Raw genomic sequence first — 25946 nt, 5'->3', positions numbered from 1 at the left:
GCCGAAACATCGGCCACGTAACCCTGATTGTAGAAGGAGCCACCCTGCTGAGAAACGTTCTTGTAAGAACTCCAGGACTGTAGCTATTGCACAGTTCATGGGTCTAGCTGACGTTCCTTGCACCACAAGACAAAAAGCCGCCAGTTGAGCGCATACAATTTCCTTTTGGATGGTGCTCTAGCGTTTAACATGGTCTCTAGAACCTCAGTTGTGAGACCAGAATCAATGAGCTGGTGCCCCTCATGGGCCAAACCCACAGTTTCCATAGTTCTGGCCGAAGGTGATAAATCAGCCCTGAGACAGTAGATCCACTCTAAGGGATCAAATGGGGCACCCGACAGACCTTCCAGGACCACAGAAGGTCCCAGGAAGGTATGCATGGCCTACAGATGGGCCTCAGCCGCCTGACACCACGCATGAACCTCGAAGTTAGAGATTGTTGCCCCACAGAAGCTCCATCAACAGGGGCGTGGCTGCCACATAACCCTGATTGTAGAAGGAGCCCACCCCGCTGAGAAATGTTCTTGTAAGAGCTCCAGGACTGTAGCTATTGCGCAGTTTACTGGGTCTACAGTGGATCCCTGTGGACGGGAATCTCCCAAGGGGTGCCATCTCGCAGGAATATTATCTCTCAGAACCATATTTGAGCTGGCCAATAAGGTGCTACTAGCAGACTGTCTGGCGAACTCTCGCTAGAACTTGTGGGAGCAGAGCGATGGGGGGAACAGCATACAGATGTGACCTCGGCCACATGTGCACCATGGCGTCCAGCCCTAATTGTGCGGGAGGAGTGAGGGCGAACCACAGCGGGCCATGTGTTGTCTCCTCAGAGACACACGCCATCCCGCTTGGCCAAACCTCACCGTATGGACTCCACCCCAATAGCTCCCAAGATCCAGCTTTATCTTGCTCAGTGTTGACAGGATTGACACTACGCATGTTTGGGATAGAAACACCCTCATCGTAGTAGAATTCTATAACCCCTAGAAAAGTTGACCACTGCACCGGGGAAAGCATACTTTTCTGAGATTCAACCTGAGCCCCAAGCTCTTCATGTGGGTGAGAACAACATCTCGATGAACCGCCAGTTCCCTGGATCATGCTAGAATTAAGCCGTTGTCCAGGTAGTTTGGTACACAGATGCCCTGGAGTCACAATCGAGCCAGAGTGACATCCATGCACTTTGTGAAGGTGCGAGGGAATAAAGCTAGCGATATTTCTATGTGGAAATATGCACCTTTTAGATCGATCACCACAAACCAGTCCTCGAACTGGATCTGTGGCACGATAAGTTTGAGCGTCAGCATCTTGAACCCGTATGTCCGAAGAGTACGGTTCAGATGACGCAGATCTAAAATTGGCCGCATAGTTCCATCTTTTTTGTGGACCAGGAAATAATGGCTGTAAAAACCTCCCTCCCTTAGGGAACGGGGTACATGTTCTATGGCCCCATTGCCCAAAAGGGAACTTACTTCCTGGGCTAACGTCGAGCTCTGGTCTGTGCTGACTACTGTGGTGAGCACACCTCTGAACGGGGGGGGGGTGAGCTATAAACTGGAACCGGTAACCCTTTCTACGGTAGACAGAACCCATGGGGACAGTTTGCATGCTGCCCGATGGTCTTTAGTTACGTTAACTATTCCACATTCTATTGGAAGGAAAGCATCAGATTTTTGTTGCCCTGTGACAGCTCACTGACCAGAGAACACTGAAAACTTGGGGACCGCCTTGGCTAGGGGAGGTCCTACAGTAGCACTGGGGGCTACCTGCCCTAACAACCTCATGTCCCCTGATACATCCCTCCACGGCCCCTCGCAAGCGCCTACTCCACCTTCAGCATAGCTAAATAGCCATGCCGTTCATTGCCACAATGGCCGAGTAATCCAGCATCGTGGGGTTATGAATATGGCTTATGCATGGCTTTCCCCCAGAAGCCTGATATTTTGTCATGCACTTCTGGAAGAAACGGGAGTTTCTGCAGTGTGAGGGATTTACTTTCACTGGCTCATCCAGCCTTAGTAATCACTTCAAGCAGCTCTTTATATGCTGCTCTCAGATTTTAACACATCCTTCTAATCCTCGGAGTCGGAGAGAAATTATTACCTTTTGGCTTTCCATAGCGGAAGGAGGAGTCGCAACGCGAGCTCCAAAATCCAGCGGAGAGCCGAACCCGGGAGACAGAGCAAGAGATAGAGCAACGCTCATCTCCGGCTCCTCTTCCAGATTTATAAGAGATCCCCCAAACCTGAGATGGCTAGCTGCCTCGGCAGCGGCCGGCCCAGAGTCGCAAGGCTCTGAAACCCAACTCGCTTCGGCTGCTGAGAAGAGCACGAGTCGCGAGCTGAGCTGCTTAATGTAGGCGTTACCATGCGCAGCCTCTCGAGGCTGACATCGCATGCTACACCACTAAACACCTCACCCAGAAAGTGTGCACTACTCCCGTGATGAAACGGGAGCAAGCCATAACACACCTCTTGAATTCTTTCTCGCTTATTACTTACCTCTCTTTTCCTCTAAAAAAGATTTCGAGAAAGTATAGAGTAGAAATGAAGCGTTTTTGTCACACAAACAACAGACATGCAGTCTCGCTGAAGATAATAAGGCTGGCGGCGTGGTTCACAGGTGCCATATATATATCATGCGACGCGCTTAATTGACACGTCACTTGATCATGGCAGGCCTATAAGTAGAGGCATGACTTTACACAAGCTTCAGATACCGGTCACGTGCGTATGGCGTTCCCATACTGTTATGCTAAATGCAACGTCGAAGTTCCCTTTGAAAGGGAACCTAATTTCCTTCCCTGTCAAATGTAATATAAAAGCAAGAGACAATTTAAAAGTAAAAAAGACTACTATGATGAAATATGAATTAGAAGATGACATTGTGGTTATATCAAATTTTCAGACAGTGGCACTGGACATCTTCTGGAATATTGCTCCTCACCTGAGGTTAGAAACAAGAAGAATGGGCTTAGGTTCATGTTCAGAATTGTCCATAACTGAGCCATGATTGTCTGTAATTACATCTGAGGACTGAAAACAGATGTGCACTACTTAGGGCCCGAGCACCAATGGTGCGAGTCCCTATTGGATAAGCTCCATTTATTAGGGGCCGAGCAACAGAGGTGCAGGCCTGCACCAGAGGTGCTAAAGCCCTACTGTTTTTGGAATGTTTTTTCACAATTATTATTATTAGGGGTCAAGTTTAGTTCTTAGTTAGTTTTCTTATAATTATTCTGCTTCCGGTCTTGAATCAAGACAGAGGACACAGACAGAGGACATTCTGATCTGTCAATACAGCAAATTTGGAGTCTCTAACTCAATCCCTCCCATGTTTATGTTAATATCTTTTGAACCGTGAGTCCTAGAAACAATTTGATTTCTTTTTTCTCTGAATCCTTGGCTCAAGATGATTCGATTGCACCCTATGACATCATTTTATGTCATGAAAAATTTCCGCCATTTTGAATTTTGTGATAAACCTACTTTTTCAAGTTTGTACTAGGCCGTTTGTCTGATTTGCACAAAAATTGGCCTGCATCATCTAGAATTACTTATGACAAAAAGTTACTCACAGAATTTTGATAAACCATACTGTTTTCGTATGGCACTTCAACGAATTCGATAGTGAGCACGCCAAAATGGATGTGAGGGAATATCTCCATAACACTTTGAGGGATTGTGATGAAACTTGGAATGTGTCATCAGCATTAGACCAGAAGGATAGCTGCAGCATTTTAGAACAGCACCACCTGGTGGTCACGAGATATGAAAAAAAACCACATTTTTGCTTATAACATCGGAACAGTTTATCATAAAATCATCAAATTGGTCTCATTAGATTGATACCAAGTCCAACAATATGAAAAATTCCTATGTTGGTGTAACCCATCCAAGGTTATACAATTATAGAATTATTCTGGAAATTATTTAATTTGACATGTAGGGCAATTATTATGATGATTATTATTTCTTCTTATTGTATTTTGGTTTATTTGTATTTTTCGTTATTCTGGTCTTGATGCCATTGATTGAGATTTGAGCCAATAGGAAGGCAAGCGGGAGTGGAAGTCCTGCCTCTGTATAATATTTCTTTCGGCAGAAGCCTGTTTTTTTTCTTTTTCAATTGAGCCACATAGCTGTCACAATGTTGGAGAACTGTCTGTTGTATTTCTTATATATCAAACTGGAAATTTGCATTGAAGCTTCCCAGTATATACTGCTGCATAATCTTTTTATTTTGTGTAGCAAGAATGGCTTTTGGTGAGTTATCTATTTTTAGTTTTTTTTTTTTAGAACTTGTAATGTAGTAAGTTCAGCTAGCTAGTGTAGTTTCTGCATAGCATTGCTGTTGCAGATAATTGATATGTTTACCTGTCCTAGAAATATTGATAGCACAGAGATTACTTTTGTATTGTATGTACCTTAATTCATATTTAAAGAGAGACATGTTTTGTAAAGGAAGTCACGATTCAGTCAAAATAGCTAACTACCTCGTGACATTTTAGTTAATTGAATCTTGGAATGGCGGCGCTCATGTGCTAAGAAAGAACACAAAGAGATATGCGCCATTTTATTTTTCTACTTTATTGTGAAGGATGGTTGCAACACATTATACTAAGAATTGTATGGTATTTTATGTTTGTTCAAGATAATGCAATTAATACCCATTGCAGTTCATTATACTTTGTGGTTATTACTCAGATTATGGGTAAATGTATTTGTGAAATTGAAATGGGTACTAAACAGTTGTACAACATTTAGAAATATAGTCTTTACAACATGATTAGGCTTAATGATTAATAGTCTATTTTTTTGTGAATAATCCTATGCTGATGTTGTTTTTAGTTTTTTAAGAAGAACAGTGTAATGACCAGTATAGTGTTGAGATTAACAGAATGTAAGTATTGTCTTGTTTCTTTTAATAAGTGAACAGGCCAGTTTTTTGTGTGGATGAACAGTCTACTGCAGAGGATTGACACCAGACAGAAGAGACACCAGCAGAGCTCCTGGAACCCCTCTTCCTTGAATCACTTGATCAAGATGTCCCTAATCAGGGAATGGCGAGCCACCCAAACAATTGCATGCAGAAGATTTGAACATCTCCCTCAGGATACCCGCCTATGCGGCAGGACTGATACAACTTGTGGGTAGGATTTGAAACAGAAAGAACCCTTTTGTAAGAAAACCAGAAAACTGTAAATCCATTTATTTCATTTCCATTTTACTGTGAATCTGTATTTTACTTTAATCAATAGTTCATAGGTAAAGCCAGCAACTTAACTGTACTTACCTTGTCCACTGGTCTCAATCCATTTAGTTAGTTATCAATACACCTCCCTCCGGTCCTATAAAATTTATATATATATATGTATATATATATATATATATATATGTATATATATATATATATATATATATGTATATATATATATATATATATATATATATATATATATATATATATATATATATATATATATTACACAGATACACATACATACATACACAAGAAACAGTATGTGAACCTTTTGGAATTTCATGGTTTTCTGAATAAATTTGTCATAAAATGTGATTTGATCTTCATCTAAGTCAAGGGTATTGACAAATATAATGTGTCTAAAATAATAACAAAAAAAAATCTGATCTTTCATGTCTTTATTGAACACACTCATTCAACATTCAAAATGGCAGTGGAAAAAGTAAGTGAACCCTTAGAATTAATAACTGGTTGACCCCCCCTTGGCAGCAATAACCTCAACCAGGCACTTCCTGCAGCTGTGGATCAGACCTGAACATCGTTCAGAAGGAATTTTTGCCTATTTGTCCTGGCAGAACTGCTTTAGCTCTGTCATATTCTTTGGATGTCTCATGTGTATGGCTCTCTTCAAGTCATTCCTTGGCATCTCTATTGGGTTGAGGTCTGGGCTCTGACTTGTCCCCTCCAACAGGCGAATTTTGTTTTTCTGAAGCCATTCTGTTGTGGACTTGCTCCGGTGTTTTGGGTCGTTGTACTGTTGCATCAACCAACTTCTACACAGTTTCAGCTGACGTACAGACATTATCACATTATCCTGAAGAATTGTCTGATGTACTTGGGAATTCATCTTCCCCTCAATGATTGCAATGGTTTCTTCCACCATACTTTATGGTTGGGATGATGTTTTCATGATGATATGCCATGCCCATTGTATGCCAGATGTAGTGCTGTGTGCGTTTTCCAAATAGTTCAATCTTAGTTTCATCAGTCCACAAAACATTTTGTCAGTACTGCTGTGGAGTGTCAAAGTGCTCTTTTGCAAACTTCAGGCATGCAGCAATGTTCTTTTTAGTAAGCAGTGGCTTCCTCCGTGGTGTCCTGCCGTAGCTACTCTGCCTGTTCAATGTTTTACGTATTGTAGACTCATGTTAGCCAGTTCCAATGATCCCTTCACATCCTTGGCTGTCATTCAGGGTTGTTTCTTTACCTCACTGATGAGGTTGTGCTCTTAGTGTCATTTTGACTGGGCGCCCACTTCTTGGTAGAATAGCAACGGTCCCAAAGTGTCTCCATTTGTAAAATGTTTGCCTAACTGTTTCTAAAGTCTTTGAAATCACTTTGTAACCCTTGCCAGCTTTATGTAAATCAACAATTCTTGATCATAGCTAAACTGAAAGCTCTTTTTGGCAAGGCATGGCTCACATAAGCGTGTGGTTCTTGTGCAGAGCAAACTCCAAAAGTCTGAGGGGTTTTTACCAGTCAAAGTAGCTGTAGTCCACACCATGGTGTTTTGAAGGGCTTATGATGGCTTAAAACTTATGAAAGTTTACACATACATTTGTCTTAGGATACGTTTTGATTTGTTATCGCAATTTGGCATAGGTGTGCCTCATCAGCTCCACAGTGCCCCCTAGTTCACAAATGCATATTTCATACCTTTGGAATACTCCAAAGCTCTTGAAACTTGGTACACCCATCAATGATTGGCAATAATCGATAGTTCTTTTGTCATTTGTCCTAGTTGTAGCCAGTGGATTCCATACCACCCCCTAACATTTCTGAATGAGTTTATTGCTGTGGTTGCCACACAGTTTGTCAGATTATCACAAGTTGTGGTGGGGACATTGGTCTCACTATGACAGAAATTTCCCCCTTTGGCTTCTATTAGCTCCGCCCAACAGGAAGTCAGCAATTATGGTTTGTTGAAAAATCACATGCTCTGTATTTCGAAATGCTCCTCCTAGGGGATTTATGTGACAGGCACCAACCATGGCCAACATCATGCCAAGACACTGAAGATGCAAAATTGGTATAAAAAATTGATTTTTTATATATTGAATGGTGTTTCCATGGCGTGGCAATAAACTTATGGCATAAAAATGAGATATAGGAAGAGCTCATATCTTTGGTTTGCATTGTGTGATTTCGGTCAAAATTGAGATTTATATTTGGTATTGGGGCTGAACACATGGATCTGACTATTGTGGGGTACAGTCATTAACACACTAACTGGCAGCAGGAAGTGTCGCAGAAGTGCTCATATCATATCTTTGATGTGCATTATGTGATTTAAATAAAAATTAAAAATTTTATTTGTTATTGGGGCTGATCATGTGGATGTGACTTGCAGGGCACTGTCATAGCACCACCAACTGGCAGCAGGAAGTGTGGCCCTTTTTACATACTTTTGAATAGCACTCCCATTTTTACCTGAATTAGTCCAAACTTGTCTAGAATAATGTCAAGACAATCACTCACTCATCTGTGTCACATAAAGGAGGTTAGGACAGATGCAAATGCAGATAAGAGAACATTATAGGAAAGAGAGGCAGACAAATCCAAATTTTGAAACATAGACGTGGTCAGAACAGGCAAAGGGTTAGGCGAATGGCAAACGGACAGGCGAATGGCAAACGGACATGAATCAGGCAAGGAAAAGTACAAAATGAGATGAAAGAAATGAGATAAAAAATAACAGAAACGAGAACAATATAAACACGGCATGGTATGGTGAATACACTCAATGTTTCGTGATGAAAGAGACACGAGGTGTTTCTTTACTAACCAAGAAGAACATTAAGACTTGTCTGAATTTTGCTAAAACACACCTTGATGATCCTCAAATCTTTTGGGGAGAATGTCCTGTGGATTGATGAGTCAAAAGTGGAACTGTTTGGAAGATGGGGTCCATTACATCTGGCAAAAAAGCAAACACATTATTCCACAAAAAGAACATTATACCTACAGTCAAACATGGTGATGGAAGTATGATAGTTTGGGGAAGCTTTGCTGCTTCAGGGCAACTTACAATAATTGAGGGAAAAATTAATTCTGTTCTTTACTAGAAAATCCTAAAGGAAAATGTCTGGTCTTCAGTCTGTAATTTGAAACTCAAGCGCAGTTGGCTTATGCAGCAAGACAATGATCCAAAGCATAGTAAATCCTAGTGATAGGAGTAAGTGAAAGTCTGATCTCCAGTTATCGGAAGCGTTTGGTTGCAGTTATTGCTGCTAAAGGTGGATTTTAAGTTTAAGGTGGCAATTGGTTTTTCACATTAGTGATAGGTGTTGGATAACATTTTTGCTTCAATAAAAAAAGAAATAGAAACTGTATTCTGTGTTTACTCAGGGTGCCTTTGTTTTATGTTATATATATATTTTTTATGATAATCTAAAACTATTTAGTATGAGATATACACAAAAACTGAAGGAATCCTCTGGGTTATGCATGTAACCCCAAGACTCTGTGGGAAGCGCCCTCACGTGCAACTGATATCTGAAGTCTGTGTAAAATCAGGCCTAAAATCAGGCTACCTGCCGTGGTCAAAGTACGTGGCCAACATATAATATCATGTTATATCATCCATAAAATATGATGTACACATATGATGTACACACAATGAAGTGGCTCTGCTCTTGGCTCTCTCACTTCTCAGCTTAAGGGCAATGGGTTTCTGGACCTCAGGGCTCTGGACCAGCTGCTGTCAAGGCAGCTGGAGGGGGGAGCCAGTGAGACGGAGAATGCTCCCTCACACCACAGAAAACTCCTCTTTTTCCAGGAAGTGCAACGTGAAGTATCACACTTCTGGGGAAAGCCATGTTAATAACCCTGTAACATCAGAGTATTTGGCTATCGTGTGGGATAAACAGTACGGTTATTTTGCTATGCCTAAGGCCGAGGAGGCCCTTGTGAGCTACCTCTCCCCATTAACGGCAGCAAAATCAGGGGGCTGGCTTTGCCATCCAAGCCGTGTAAGACCACCTTGGTGTTGGTTGGTGAAGCTTATGTGGCAGTGGGTCTTGCTTGTGGGTCCTTGTTATGTACCTAATAGAACATGTACCTATTTCTCTGAGGGAGGGATGTTTTTACAGCTATTATTTCCTGGTCCACAGAAAAGACAGGAGTATTTGGCCAATTTTAGATCTATATCATCTGAACCATACAGGTTCAGGATGTTAATGCGCACATTTTTCGATTCACAGACTCAGTTCAAAGATTGGTTTTTGATGATAGATTTAAAAAAGACACATATTCCATTACCCAGAGGAAGTTCCTGAGGTTCACGTTTGGAGGCAACAAATATAAATATCAGTCCTTCCTTTCAGTCTAGCTTTATCCCATCACACCTTCATGAAGTGCATGGGTGCTGCACTGGTACTTTGCAACTCCTGGGCATCTGTTTACTAAACTACCTGGACAACTGGTTAATTCTATTGCGGTTCAGGAAGTTGGTGATTGAACATTGAGATGTTATTCTCGCCCAGGTAAGGAGCTTGAGGCTCAGGTTAAACCTCAGGGAAAGTTGCTTCGCCAGTCAGAGGATAACTTTTCTAGGGGTTATATGGGATTTGAATATGATGAGGGTGTGTCTATACCCAGCACGCATAAAGGCAAACCTATCAACAAGCAAGATACAGTTTGGCCTGGGCATCCCCTCCAGTCTCTATGGAGACTGTTGGGACTTATCACAGCACCAGCCAATGTCATACTATTGGGCCCATTACACATGAGACCATTCAGTCGTGACTGAAAGTCAGTGTCATGCGGCAGTGCCTACATACTTTGATAACTTGGAGGTGTCCCCGGTTTCTAGCCTAGTCACACTCTATGGGTGTTTCTTTAACACAAGACAGTAATGTCAGATGCCTCCCTCACGGTCTCTGGACGGCCCTCATCTAGCATATAAATCACCTAGAAAGTGGGCTGTATTTCTAGCACTGAAATTGTCCTCAGTTGAGAGATCACCATGTGTTAGTTATGACAGGTAATACATTGGTGGTCTTTCACCTTTCCCCCATTAGCTCTGCTCCCACAGGCTCTAGTAGCACAGAATTGGCCAGCTCGAATTTGGTTCTCGGAGATAATACCTCTGCTGCACAGCAGTGATTGGGAGATTCCCATTCTCAGGGATCTACTGTCTCAAGCCAGAGGGTTGATTTATCACCCTCTGCCAGAACTATGGAAACTGTGGGTCTGGCCCCTGAGGGGCACCAGCTCATAGACTCTCGAATAAGGTTGTAGATACCATGTTATACACTAGAGCATCATCCATGTGAAAATTGTATGCACTCAAGTGGTGACTTTTTGTCTTGTGGTGTGAGGAATGTAAGTTAGAACAGTAAACTATGTGATAGCTACAGTCCTGGGGTTCTTACAGGGATGTTTCTCAGCAGAGTTGGCTCCTTCTACAATCAGGGTCTATGTGGCCACCATTTTGACCAGCCATGCCCCTATTGATGGAGCCTCTGTGGGGCAACATCCTCTAACATCAAGGTTTATGTGTTGTGTCAGGTGGTTGAGGCCCATCTGCAGACCACGCATACCTTCCTGGGACCTTTCTGTAGTCCTGTAAGGTCTGTCAGGTCCCCAATTCGATCCCTTAGAGTCAGCCTCAGAAAAGCTAATGACTCTAAAAGCATCCCTTCTTCTGGCCCTGACATCTCTTAACTGAGTAGGAGATCTACAAGCTCTCACTGTTGCCCCTTCCTGCCTTGACTTTGCCCCTGGAAAGGCCTTCCTATGTCCTAGGCCAGATTATATTCCTAAAGTTCCTACATCTGCTGCCTAGCCGGTAGTGTTGCAGTCTTTCTGCCCTCCTCTGTTCCTCACACTGGAACAAGAGAAATTTCACCTACTGTGTCCAGTAAGGGCTCTCTGTACTTATGTCCGCCGCTCTTGCCAGTGGCGTAAGTTGGAGCAGTTGCTGGTTTGCTTTGGCAGCTACAGTAGAGGTGATGCTGTGTCGAAACAGCACATCTCTAATTGGATAGTGGAAGCAATCTCTAGCACTTATGAAGCACATGGTCTCGCTACGCCTCTGGGCATAAGGGCTCATTCCATTAGTGGGGTCACTTCCCCAAAGGCTTTATCCAAAGGGGTACCTTTGGAGGATGTGTGTATTGTGGCAGGGTGGTCTATACCGCACACATTCATTCAATATTACAGTTTTGACATGCATTCCACCCTCGGGCTCAGATCTTTTTGACTAGGCCATACCCTCAGTATGACAGAGTGGGTATTCTCGTTCCCACAGCATGAAGCTCAAACAGTGTTGAGTTCCCTTTGAAAGGGAATGTCTGTGTTATGCATGTAACCCTATTCCCTGAAAAGGGAACAAGACATTGCGTAGCTTTGTCATACTGGGGCATGAATGTGAATATTCCCTTCAGATAAAAGAGGCTGATGACGTGGTTTACAGGTGTGGTTTTATAGTCATCCTACATTCCACATCACCTGACCACGGCAGGCCTATAAAGAGGCGCGATTTCACATAGGCTTCAGATATCGTCATGCGTGAGGTCACTTCCCACAGCATGAAGCTCACGCAATGTCTCATTCCCTTCTCACAATACAGTGTAACATGTGTAACCCAGATGTTCCCTTTGAAAGGGAACAGGTTTTTCACAGCACTGCAGATCAGAATTTCAGCTTTCATTTTCTGATGTTTACATCTAGATGTGTTAACAACTTAAAACGTGGCACCTTTGGTGGCAGACAAAACAATTTTAGGTGAGCAATAGTATAGGAACAGATAATCTTCAAGTCAATTAAATAAAATTACACTTAATATTTGGATGTATATCCTTTGCTTGCAATAACTGCATTAAGTCTTAGATCCCACTGACATCACCAAACTGTTGCTTGGTACTTTTGGTACTTTTTTTTGCTCTCCAAGGATTGTACTGCAGCTTCTGTCAGTTGTTTGCTTTGGGGGTGGGGAAGGGGGGTTTCAGGAGGAGAAATGCATGCTCAACTGGGTTAAGGTCTGGTGATTGGCATGGCCGGTCTAAAACCTTCCACTATTTCCCCCTGATAAAGTCCTTTGTTGTGTTGGCAGTGCTTTTTGGGTCATTGTCTTGCTGCATGATGAAGCTACTCCTAATTAGATTGACTGCATTTCTCTGTAAATTGGAAGACTTCTGAATTCATTCTCCACCATGAATTCTGAACTCCACCATGCCTGACTGATGAGCTTCTATGTTTTGGATCATGATCAGATCCATTCTTTCTTCACACTTGGGCTTTTCTATCACTTGGTAGATGTTAATATTGGTTCCAGAAGTGTTGTGACTCTGTATTTCTTTGTGAATTCTAATATGGCCTTCTGATTCTTACTGCTCATGAGTGGATTGCATTTGTGGTATGGCCTGTATATTTTCTTGGCTTACCTGTTCCATGTCTGGTTGTTAGAATACCAGTGGTTTCTTGCTTTTTCAGGACATTCCAAATTGTTGTATTGGCTATGCGCAATGCTTCTGCAATGGCTCTGATAGATTTTCCCTCTTTTCTCAGCTTTCTCTGATTTTCATGTTGTTTTATCCATTTTACAAAAAATTATAGTCTTCACAGGAAATCCTAGGGGTCAAATCAAGAGCAGACATTCAGAGCTATTAATTCTTTAAACAATCAATTTAACAGGGCACACCTGGGCAGCAAGAACCACCTATCAGTCACATGTTTGAATATTTTGATCAATTGAAAAAAAGTTGTTTAACACATCTAGATGTAAATATGAAGAAATGAAAGTTGAAATTCTGATTCTTCGTCACTGACTGTTTTTTAAACAAAGACTGAAGACCTACCTCCTGACCTAGCACTTGAGTTAGCAACTTTTACCAATTAAAAATGCTTGTCTTGTGTTTTGTCTTCATACTGTACTAACCTCCTCAACAGTTTTTTAGCTAGATGGTACTCTTAGTCCCTGATCTATGTGAACTAGCATGAGTATGTGTTTTTGATAGAGACTACAATGGAAAATGCACCAAAACAGCTGGGTCCTAAAGTAAAGGGAGAAGAGTCAACAACAGTGGTTTGCTATAGATATGGCAAAATATATCACCCTTTAATAAGCTTAGAAGTCCATGAAACTTTATACACATCAATTTCACAGACAATAAAAACCCATAAATGAATTAAATGAAATAAATGTATTCAACAGGGCAAGTTCTAGAGGCAAATTGCTTAGTGAATACTAAAGCTGCAATTTCCAACTCTGTGTGTGCAGCACACTGCCCTATTGATTAATCACATGGACAGTTGGGCAGAAATTGCACCAATTTTAACATTAGGGGAGAGACAGTTCTGAAAGCTGGTGTCATTAAAACCAGCATGGCTTTGGGGCAAGTAAGGAAAGGTAATAATGAGGGAGGGTACATGAGAGGTAGAAAGAGAGGAAGGGTTCGAAAAGAGAAAAGGAAAGAAGAGAAAGAAACAATAAGAAAATATGTGCTAGAAGAGTAAGTGGTGTTGCTGCAGGCAATGCTAGAGGGAGGCACAAAATGGTGCTCCTGAGGTGCTCTGTGTTCTCCTCACTAACCACTAACTCCTAATTACCCAATTATTATCCTTGTTTCATTAACTTTACCATTCCACCTCCATCTCTTAGGGTGTTAATGTTTTAAAGCACATGAAGACGGAGATAGAGAAAGACAAAGTGGTGAATCAAATGAAATTTGCATTTTGAAAAGAAAAGGAGGGTAAGTGGAACAGTAATTGGTGAGAGAAAAGGGGAAAAGGTTAGAGAGGCCCTGGAGAGGGAGGAAGGGAAACTATGATAGCTTGGAGCAGCAGTGCATTTCTGTCTTCTATTCTCCCCTTCCAAAGTAAAAGACAGGAAGAGTAGAATGATGCTGCAGAGAATAAATATCAGCTAGTATGGATACTGTTTTGCACAAGAACAGAACAATAAGAAAAGAACAATAAAATGTCACAAGCCATTTGAATTTAGATTAGATTCAACTATGTCACTGTGTAGAATACAAGTACAGAACCAATGAAATGCAGTTAGCATCTAATCAGAAGTGCAAATCGCAATATGCGGGATTATATATATATATATATATATATATATATATATATATATATATATACACATACACACACATACACACATTTGCAAAGTATGAGGAAGAGAAAGAAAGTAGAGAGCAGATCAGTGCAAATGATAAGTTGTACAGATATAGAAGGTGCATTGTACAGAGAAATTAAGTATATATGTACGGTGACCATTAGGTGACTATACGGACTTCATGTAGTAATTAGTCAGTAATGAGAGATCTTGCCAAAGAGGCAAGGTTGAGAATGAGGTGTTAGAGTAAGTACCATGGTAGTGCAAATTATAAGAGACAAATGGTATTTGAAAGTGTAAACAGCTTTAAAACTGTACAGTACAGTTTTGTTTTTTTAAAACATGGGTCAGGGTGTGTACTTTCAGCACCTGAGTTCAGAAGTTCAGAAGGCTGACAGCTGCTGTGGAGAAACTGTTCCTGAGTCTGCTAGTGTGACAGCTAAGACTCCTGTAGCGATAAGTGAGCTTTCCATAGTTTCCCAAGGAAGTAGGAAACTATGGAAGTAGTAGTTGTGCCTTTATGATCAGGGTGGAGGTGTTGAGTGCCCAGGAAAGGTCCTCAGAGATATGGACACCCAAGAACTTGAAGCTGGTCACACACTCCACCTCGACCACTTCGATGTGAATGGGTATGTGTGTATGGCCCCTCCTTGTTCTCTGCTGTTCCACTATAAGTTCTTTTGTCTTCTGGGTGTTGAGTGCAAGATTGTTGTTGGCACAACACGCAGCCAGGTGCTGAACCTCTTCTCTGTACTCCGTATGCCGACTACTGGTATCAGGTAATGCAGTCAGAAATGGGTGCAATTGCAGAGAGAGTTTATTTTGAAGAAACAGGCAGCCAAATCCAAATAGTTAGGCAAAAACAATCATGAAACAGGAAAGGCCAGGCGATGTATAAACCACAGTGAACGGGCAAATCCAAAAACAAATTAGAGCAAAATGTAAGAAAAAAAACAACACAAAACAGAGAATAACAATAAACAAACAAACAAAAAAAAACAGTTTTGTAAATGCAGGTAGAGATACACTGAGCATTACTTCACAACTGAGTGGATGTCTATAGTCTCTTCATATAGGTGCAAGTGTAATTGAGAACAGGTGTGTGTGTGATTAAAAGTCAGGTGATTGTGAACCTAACAAAATTTGTGTGTCTTGGGAAGTGTAGGAGTTGACCTGACAACTGGTAGCTAGTACAAAATGCAAAACACCAAATGAAAAATGCATTGTTGTTAATGTATACTTAAACATAAGCTGTGTCTTGGATGTACTGCTCTACATGCTTTCTGTTGTGTGTCTATCAAGCATGTAAATAAATGCACAGATAATGTGTTTTAATCAAATACAGATATGAATAGGCGCTGCTTGCCAAGAAGGGCAGACAATCAAAAAGGTTGTCGGTATGGAGAGAAAGTTTTTACTTTCCTGCAACACACGCTCAAGTATGAAGTGCACAATTTGACACTCAGAGGACAAACAAAGATCATGCTGCTGCTGTTAGGGGTCACCAAAGCAGATCATTGGTCCGCATATTTACTGAGTGCTGGGGTTCCCTGGGATCCTTAACAGCTAGATCGCCATATATACTCAGCAAAAACAACAACAAAAAAAACAGCCTCTCGCATTCAACTGCTTTTTTTTCCAGCAAATTTCTTAGTGTGTAAATATTTGTAATTAACATAAAAGCATTCAACAATTGAGACATAAACTGAACAAGTTTCGCTTATATTTGACAAACAGAAATGGAATAATGAGTCCCTGAACAAAGGGGGGTTCATATCAAAAGTAACAGTCAGTATCTTGTGTGGCCACCAGCTGCATTAAGTACTACAGAGCATCTCATCCTAATAGACTGCACCAGATTTGTCAGTTCTTGCTATGAGATATTACCCCACTCTTACACCAAGGCATCTACAAGTTCTCGATCAGGTCTGTGGGTACACATGTCTTAGGCATCTTACATTAAAGACATTGCAGTTTATTGCTCTGGCCACATCTGCAGTCCTTATGCCTCCCTGGAGCAGGCCTATGGCATGTTCACACAGGTGAGCAGGCACCCTAGGTATCCTTCTTCTGGTGTTTTTCAGAGTCAGTAGAAAGGTCTCTTTAGTGTATTAAGTTATTGTAACTATGACCTTAATTGCCTACCGTCTGTAAACTGTTATTGTCTTAAGGACTGTTCCACAGGTGCACGTGCAGTAATTGTTCATGGTTCATTGAACAAGCTTGAAAAACATTGTTTAAACCCTTTGGATTTTACAAAATTATCTTTAAAATACAGTCTCCTGAAAAAGGGATGTTTCTTTTTTGCTGAGCATATTATATATATATATATATATATATATATATATATATATATATATATATATATATATATATATATATATATATACACACACACACACACACACACATCTAAAATAATTTTAATGATCTTATATTTGGTTTATTATAATCTTATTACTTTGACTTTATTCAAGGTATTTTCACTTGCTAAGATGATTTTTTTTTTTCAGTGAAAGGTCGGGCACTGATATTAGGGTGCAGTCAGTGTATTAATTCATCATAAAGGTGTTCAGTGGGGTTGAGGTCAAGAATCTGTGCGAGTTACAAGCTTATCTTCATGGATCTAACTTTGTGCACACGGGCATTGTCAGGTTTGGGCCCATATACAATTGTTTGCTTCAAAGAATTTAGGGAAGACCAACATATATCTATGATGATCAGATGTCCAGAAACTTTTGGTCATAGAGTGCATCTCCACTGAAGGCTCCAAAAATAATAATTTAATTTCATCCAAACATTTTCTGTACTGCTTATCCTACACAGGGTCGTGAGGAGACTGAAGCCTTTCCTGGGGAACTTGGGGCACAAGGCTGGGGACGCCCTGAACAGGGTGCCCATCCATTGCAGGGCACAATCATATACACACTCCTAGACCCATTCACACACTAAGGACAATTTGGAAATGCCAATCAGCCTACAACACATGTCTTTGGACTGGGGAGGAAACTAGAGTACCCGGAGGAACCCCCCGAAGAACAGAGAGAACATACATACTCCACACACACAGGGAAAAGGCAAGAATCGAACCCCAACCCTGGAGATGGGAGGCAAACATGCTAACCCTAAGTCAAAATTTTGAAAATTATTATCGTCTACATTCATTACTCAGACCTTTTCACTTTCTTGAATTAATGTTCTCCATTTCTATTAAAATAAAATCATCCGATAAAAATATTAGCATTATAATGAAAAAGACCACATTTTCACTAGCAGCAGCACTGTGTCCCAGCTTCATAGTAGATTCTGATAATGTGTCCAGCTATGTACAGTGTCCTCCACTAATATTGGCACCCTTGGTAAATATGAACAAAGAAGGCTGTTAAAAATTGTCTTTATTGTTTAACCATTTGATCTTTTGTTAAAAAAAAATCACAAAAACACTCTGCTCTCGTGGATATCAAACAGTTGCAAACAAAACAGGTTCATCAAAAGAAAATCTTTGTTAAATATAAGTGTGCAACAATTATTGGCACCCTTTTAGTCAATACTCCTTTTGCCAAGATACAATGCTTGAAGAGTTTGGAGAATTGCAGGCTAAGTATAAGTATAGAATCTGCACATTCTATAATGTTTAAAATATTTTCCAGAATTGCTGTGTGGCTGAGGTCTAACACTTTAAGCAACAATGTCCAAGAACATGCACTGCAAATTAGATATAATAAAGGAAAGAATGCTTAAAAGAGCCAGACACTGTCTGCTTTATTAGTATTGTATGGGCTAAGCCTGATAAGATCATGTGTGTCAAAGGCAATATGTAAGCTGTGGCAGTAATGGGTAGATTTTATATAGCATATAATTAGATTACATTAGAAGTACAGAGCTTCTACTCACTGAAGTACTTGCTTGAAAAAATTCCCTGAATATTATGTCTGGACAAAAAAAAATAAAAAATCACATTATTGCAATTTGAAAAATAATATTTCAGTTCATGAATGCTGAGGTGAAGTCTGTGGCATACAAGATCTTCCTTGTGAATATGTGAATATGTTTGTTTCTCTAATTTTAGCCAGTTACATCTGTCAGTGTCTGATTCAGGACAATTCTCACAGGGTCTTAAACTGAAGACTGTTGACGATAATGCACTTTGGCTCAAGACTGAAACATTTTCTTTTTTCAACTATAGGCCAGCAACAAGCTGACTGTTGCTGGGCACTGACAAGCAGCATTTACTTTAAAATCGAGGTTTTTCCATGTGGCAAAATCTCTACATGCAGTAATCACGATCAAACACATTATTGAAGTGAGACAGTTTTGAACTGTGATAATTCAACCCTTCAATAAAAAAAAATCCCAGGTAGCCTTTAAGAATGCCTTTGGCAAAAGAAGAACGTATGAAATTATTCTCATGGCTGGATCGGGAAGCTGTTGCAAGGTTGCAATGGATTTTAACAGGAAACATGGCAAGCACATCACACATAACACTGTTGCCAAACTTATTAACAAATTCAAAAAGACTTTAAGTGTTGAGGTCCACTGATGAAGATATAACCGACATGGTGCTCGCAAACATTGTCCCCTATGTATGGAGACTTTTCTGTGTATGTGTAATTATGTAATATATATTAGTTTGTATATAGTTTATACATAGAATAGTTTGCAGATTCATGAGCAGAAGTCAGCTTTACACTCAGCAAGGAGTTCCTAGGCCGCTCTGCATATACACTCATTACAGCCACAATTATACTTTCACACAATCTTTAAGCTAGACATTGCATCATGTGGATGTAATGTGGAAATCTGATTGGTTAAGGCATAGATAAACTTAGGAAATTTCTACATATGGGTTGTGAGTCCTTTAATTTTTAATAAGAATTTCCTTTACATACAAGAATCTTTACATCCAGTTGTCCTGTCATATGTTCACAGCACCTCCTCTGTTCACCTCCAAAGGTCCTGTGACCAAAGAGTGCTTTTCAGCACCCCGGTTGTTTTGAACAGCAAGAGCGCGCATGGCTGCGAGGAGGGGCAGCAGAAACACACTTGGCAGCGGATAAGTGGAGCGGCTTCTCCTCAGTGTCCGAGAGAAGAGGAGCAGCTATAAATGGGCGTAGCAGAGACGGGGTGGTGAGTTCATTCTCCGCGTGCCAAGGCAGATATTCGGCTCTCTCGCACTTACTTTGTAGACGCCAATTTCTAAGGAGAAACTCCCCGCCTCTCGCCAGCTCTCTCGACCTCCACCAGGCTTCCTGGGTCCTGCCTCATGGCAGCTCCAGCCCATTCGTCGCGCCCCACTCCGGGAAGACAGTGACCCACACGCCCACGCTCTGCACCTCCCCAACTGTACTTTTTCACGTAAAGGTAAATAAACACCCATTATTTTGCACCACTTCTGTTCTCCAAGTGTCTGTGTTCTGCTGTCCTGGCCCTTAGCGGCCGCAACAGGCACAATATATGATGATTAACAGAGAGATTTAACTAGGTTAAACAGAACTTCATAAGAAACAGACTTATAATAATAATAATAATAATAATAATAATAATAATAATAATATGTAATAATTATAATAATTTAAAAAAAAACAATGACAAGAATGAGACTTTACAAAGAAACACAAAAAGTCTGGATTATTTATGGGGAGTGTGCTAATTGGGAATAGGTAGTTGTGATTAGAAGTCTGGGAAATGTGTAGAAGTGTATTAAGTAATTGCCCATGTGACTGGGTTTATGTTTTTAGGATTCTGGCAAATGGAGTTCTTAAAGAGGATAAAGTTTTATAGACATTCCGCAACATTAAATATAACTATAAATGGGTCAAAAAAGTGCCAAACTGCTGTGGTATAAGAGGAATAAAACACATTGGTGATGTGCTGCTATATGAAATTATTATGAATATGAATATACTTCTGTGTCCACACCATCATTGATTTTTTCCCCTTACATATTGAATCTATTTTCTGAACATTATCAATAATCACATATTCTGCATTTTATAGCAGAATATCATCAGCACTTAGTATGTGCTCCATTGCTATTTTAAAGGACCAGTCCGGTTTATTTCAGGTTAAATATAGTTTAAAAAGTTCTATTCCAGATGATGCCTCTTAATATACTGCAGTGAATATTTTTACCTGCTGAGATTTTCCAGAGCACAACACTCCTACTTGTATTTCTTAGAAGCAGTGTAATAATTCTGTATTTAAAACAATGTGAGGAATATGAAGTGATTTAAATGTAAGAAGTCAAAATGAATGATGATGAACAAAAAGAGACTACTACACTGGTTATGCCCATCTCTGGCCTTTATATGGTCCAAGGTTGTGTGGGATTGCTTATTTAAGTTTATGTTCCAGCTCCCAGACCTGATATTCAAAGTAACACTGATCCTTAATGCATATATATGCATTCAACAGAATCTCCTTGAGCTCTTTCTGTGAATGGCAAAACACTGAATAATACTCACATAAAAGTAACATGTATAGTACAGCACAGCATCTAACATACTGTATATATATATATATATATATATATATATATATATATATATATATATATATATATATATATATATATATATTTATATATAGAGTGTGTATGTGTGTGTATGTGTGTGTAATGCATATTTTAAGTATTACAATTTGATTTCTGTCCAAGTAATCATTAAAAAACAGAAAATATGGCACCAGAACAGTTTGTGAGTATTTTGTGGGCTCAAATTAAATCCAGCATCATGATGAAATCTGTGCTGATGGAGATACAGATGGAAGTGATTCATCATTCGTGCTATGTCCATCAGCACTTTCAATGTAGCTGTGATGCAGAGTGAGCTCAAAGAGCTTTGAGGTTCAGCTGACAGGCTGCCACTACATGTAGGACAATTCACATGCTATGTCCATGCAGAGAACAAGCTTATTAAATTCAGGCTCCAGAAGGCATTCGTGGATCTCAACTGCACCTGCACTATCATTCTCGTAGAAAACTCCTGTTCTTTGTTTGCATAATGAAGCTTTTACCATACTAAAGTTGCATGCTAAAGCTCCCTAGTGTTGATTGTATACTGAAACTGCATACTGATTTGAGCAGGTAAGATAAATGGCAGTTCATCAAAAATGATACATTTTATAAGCAATTGCTTTAGCATAAAAAAATCCAGTGAAGGTCAAGTATCAAATTTAAAACCAGCTTGAAAAAGCCTTTTTTTGTTTTGAAATTATTTTTATGTCTGTTTGTCTGTGTTTTTTTCATTGTCTGATATCTGCCAAACTGTGCTATATTTCAAAGCACCCTTTAAAATGTGCAGTAATATTGTACCCATTAAAACTCATTTCTTAATTAATTAAATATGAATGAATGGATAAATGAAATGAATAAAATGTGATGGAAATGTCAGACATCACACAAGAAATGTTCATAGCAAGTCAATTATTATTAAAGCTTAAACTTTATTAATACACATTTTACTATTACTATCAAGAATTATGAATGGAGACTTATAAACATTTACATGGGAAAAAATAAACAGCTTCATGTCTTAAATTTCTTCTGGATTTCTATAAAATAAAATGACTGTACCTGGAATTTACAAATGTATGTAGGGTGGGACTGGGATTATCCCATACACTACAAAAAAACAAAAGAGACTAAATCAACATTTGATTTATAGATTGAATAGAGAGATTTGAAAATCTGAAAATTGCAGCCTCATAATGCCAAGGTCCCACGTTTGCTCCTGAGCACAGGTTACCATCTATGAATTTGACATATTCTGCTTGTGTCCATGTGGGTTTCCTCCAGGTTCTCTGGTTTCTATCAACCTCACAAAAACATGCTGGTATGTGAATTGGCATTACATTGTCAACATTGCATAAGGACAGCCATGCTAATAAGGCATGGAGAGAGATATATATGTAGAGAGAGAGAGATTCTGCTCAACAGCTTTACATGAAGTGAGTAAGGGAGATTGTATTTGGTTCTGTGATCTACAATTAGGCTTATGGTTAAGCGCACAGTGCAACACATGAAATATAGCCTGCATTCATTATAATCAATAATGATGCTATTGAGGTAGCACATCAGACCGCTGTCCAGGCAGGGTGCTGATGCTGAACATCAGCATTTGTCTGAAGACGTACTGTATGCACACACACACACACACACACACACACACACACACACACACACACACACATGCGCACACATGCGCACACATGCACATATACACAGCAAATTGCAAAATACAAAGATGAAGGGTGCAGTGACTGGTTTAGTTGTACATTTCTTTTTTTTTTTTCTTTCATTATCTTGAGATAGAGAGAGAGAAAGAGAGAGAGCATATTTCCTACCCATATTTTTCTCCATTTCATGCTCTTTTGAAACTCTCTTCTCTTTCCTGCACAGATTCCACCTGTCACTTTGCTAAAAGTGAGCACTTTCTCAAACCACTCATCCACTAGTGAATACATGGGTGGTTCAGTTGGGGATGATATTTGAAATAGATGGCAAAAAATGGGAGAGAAACCAGAAATGCTCTGGCTTTTTACTGGCAATGTGTTGTTGTTTGTTTGCATGTGCTATATTAGAACTAACAGAACTTTAAGGAAAAACCAAATAAAAAAGAGGAGCAGTTCTGGGAATTTGTGAAACAGAATGAAAGCAAAGCCAAGGTTCCATTTGCAGGCTAGTAAGTACATAATTGATAGAGATAAAATAGTGCCCTATATTTAATGAATGTTCAAAACATCTTCACAAATCAGTTTTAAATATACAAAATATATAAAACAACTGAGTGGTTTTGTGTTGCTTCTAAATTGTCTTGTTATAGGTCATTTACAGTATATCAAACTGACAAAAATACAACAAACATCTTGCCAATTTGGATTATCAGACAAGCACAAATATTCATTTACAAGGTGCTTATATAATTTATGCAGATAATAATTTTATCAGCAAAAATTCAGACTCTTAAGAACAATCCTAATTTCTCAATTTATCTTGCATGTAATTCTCAAGGGCAGTAAAAAGTGTTCATTTTAACCATCTAACTTCACTAGCAGCTTTCGTCTCCGTTAAGTATTAATTATTATTAAAGGAAGCATGCAAAATAATAATAATAATAATAATAATAATAATAACAATAATAAAATAATAATTACATGCCCTACACAGATGAATGGATTATACTAGGATGATGAATGGCAAATAACTAACATGGACACCCACATGCACTAAAACATAGGGAAAGAGGAAGAATGCAATTTACTAAGTGAAAGAAAAGAGAAGAAAAACAGGGCATGAGGATAAAGGGGATTCATCAGGCTAATTCAGTGCAAAGATACTAAGCTCATCATCAAAGTTGTATGGTAGGGTTACATGTATGTACATGTCCTTGAATGTTCCACATGTGGTCTTTAGTATGTCTGCCTATACAAGGAGGGAAATAGAGCAAGAACATTCACCAAGATCGGAAAGAAAGTTAGCAAAGAAGGAAGAAAGAGTGAAAGGTGATGGTAAAACCTTGCTTGCCCTGTGTCTCAATCCCTGGAGGGGAGGCACTTGGTTGTACTACACCCCATTCACCCTCAACATTGTTCTCTCACACTTAAAAAGTTCAATTTTCAGCCTGACTGCAAACACAAGCCCCATCAGGCAGGGCAATCTTTTAATCTGTTAAAGTACAAAGCACCCTCCAAAAAGAGCTTTATTTCTTACATCAATAATTGATTAAAGACAAAATCATGGCACAGAGCCTTGATGGGAGATTAAGGCTTTGCAAGCACTGGAAAGTTGGGAGCGAGAGAAGAAATGAGTGACAACATCAGCATTCCCCCACTTCAAGGCTCCATGGATGGGTAAGAGCCTGAGTGAAAGCCCTAGATGTGATAAGTGAAGTCCCCTGCTGATCAGCAGCCCTTATTGCTGCTGATATGCCAGTCCCACTGCTAAATGCTTTCATCATCAGCCATAATCAATAGATTCCAGAACACCATGGCTGCAGACTGATCTGACTACAGTACACACTGTTTTTAAGACTCAGAGAAAAGACTACAGACCAAATATTGTGTTTAATAACAGAGAAACAATCAGGGTTATGCAGAAAATCCAAAAGTCAAAAATATGTTAAGAGCAATGCAGGAAAGCACTGTAGAAAACCAAGAGGGTTATAATAGGTGAGTCCATTCAATAGACTATGGAAGGTAAACATTGGGAAGGTCATGTGGCCATGACACACTCATACACCTAGATACCCTTAATAAACTCTATAAAATTTGCTTGACCTTAACTTTGGTAAACTGTAAAAGCTTTTTTTGCATATGAATAATTATCACTTTATCACCCATGGAGACACATTTGTCAGTAGTTTACATGCTGCCAGATGGTCTTTAACAATGTTAACTTTCCACACTTTGTTGGAGGGAAAGGATTGGATTTTCGTTTCCCCGTGACAGCTCGCTGACCAGAGAAAACTGAAAACTTGGGATGACATTGACTACGGGAGCCTTACAGTAATACTGGGGACTAACTGCCTTAACAACCTCTCGTCCCCTGATACCTCCCTCCTTGGTCCCTCAGCAACACTTTTTTTGCCTTTTTGGCACTGATTATCATTTTTAAATCAAGCTGCGACTGTGGCCGCTTGGTCCCCCTGGCCTTCTGCAGGGGGAGGCAGACCACCACACTTACCTTCAGCGCCTCCCTCATAATTCAGCTGGTCTGCAACACTGCTATTATATACACAAGCAAGACCCACTGCCACATAGGCTTGCCCACATAACCCACTTTCTGAACTCTCTAAATCTCATTCTGTTTATACAGAGTAGAGACAGAAGAGAAAAGAAATATATTTATTATTTATTTATATGTATGTATATGTATGTATATATATGTATATGTGTATATATATATATATATATATATATATATATATATATATATATATATATATATATATATATATAAGGGAACATATCAAGACTTATACTATAAACTTATCAAGTAAACTGGAAATATGTACATACATAGCATGAGAACAAGACACAAGTGACACCAATAGCAGTATGAACTAACGATAACCAATGAGCTAGTGGGGGAAGATAAAACCAAACCTAGACAATAACAAAAATACTTGTTCAAAACTTAAAACAAGCAGTGCTTGCCACACTGGGAACTTCAATGCATGCTGAGAAGGATAATTCATGACTATGAAAAGGCTATATTTTTATGATGAGCTTATTGTTATGACATTTTATGGAAACCAGGCCCTTGGTTAGTAAAGAAAGTTCACTACAATATTATCTTTGGAATTTAAAGAAATTTTGATGCTTCATATTTCGAAAGGTTTAGAAAGGATCATACATTTGTCACTTTAGATGAAATTTATATGGAGCTTTATATGGATTACAAAGCTCAGTTCACATTCTGACACTAAGAACTAATGAACCCTTTCATTAGATAATAACAAAGCATCTATAAAGCCTCACATAATTGTAGCCTGTGGCAGTCTTTTGGAACCCAATCAATATGAAGACAAGTGACAGCCAGCATACTGGAGAGGATCATTTTCTATACCAGACATAACCAGATATAATTCTATCTAATACACTAATACACAGAAACATC

This window comes from Ictalurus punctatus, chromosome 16 (genome assembly GCF_001660625.3).
Source record: "Ictalurus punctatus breed USDA103 chromosome 16, Coco_2.0, whole genome shotgun sequence".
Taxonomy (NCBI): domain Eukaryota; kingdom Metazoa; phylum Chordata; class Actinopteri; order Siluriformes; family Ictaluridae; genus Ictalurus; species Ictalurus punctatus.
Note: the sequence above shows the minus strand (reverse complement) of the source record.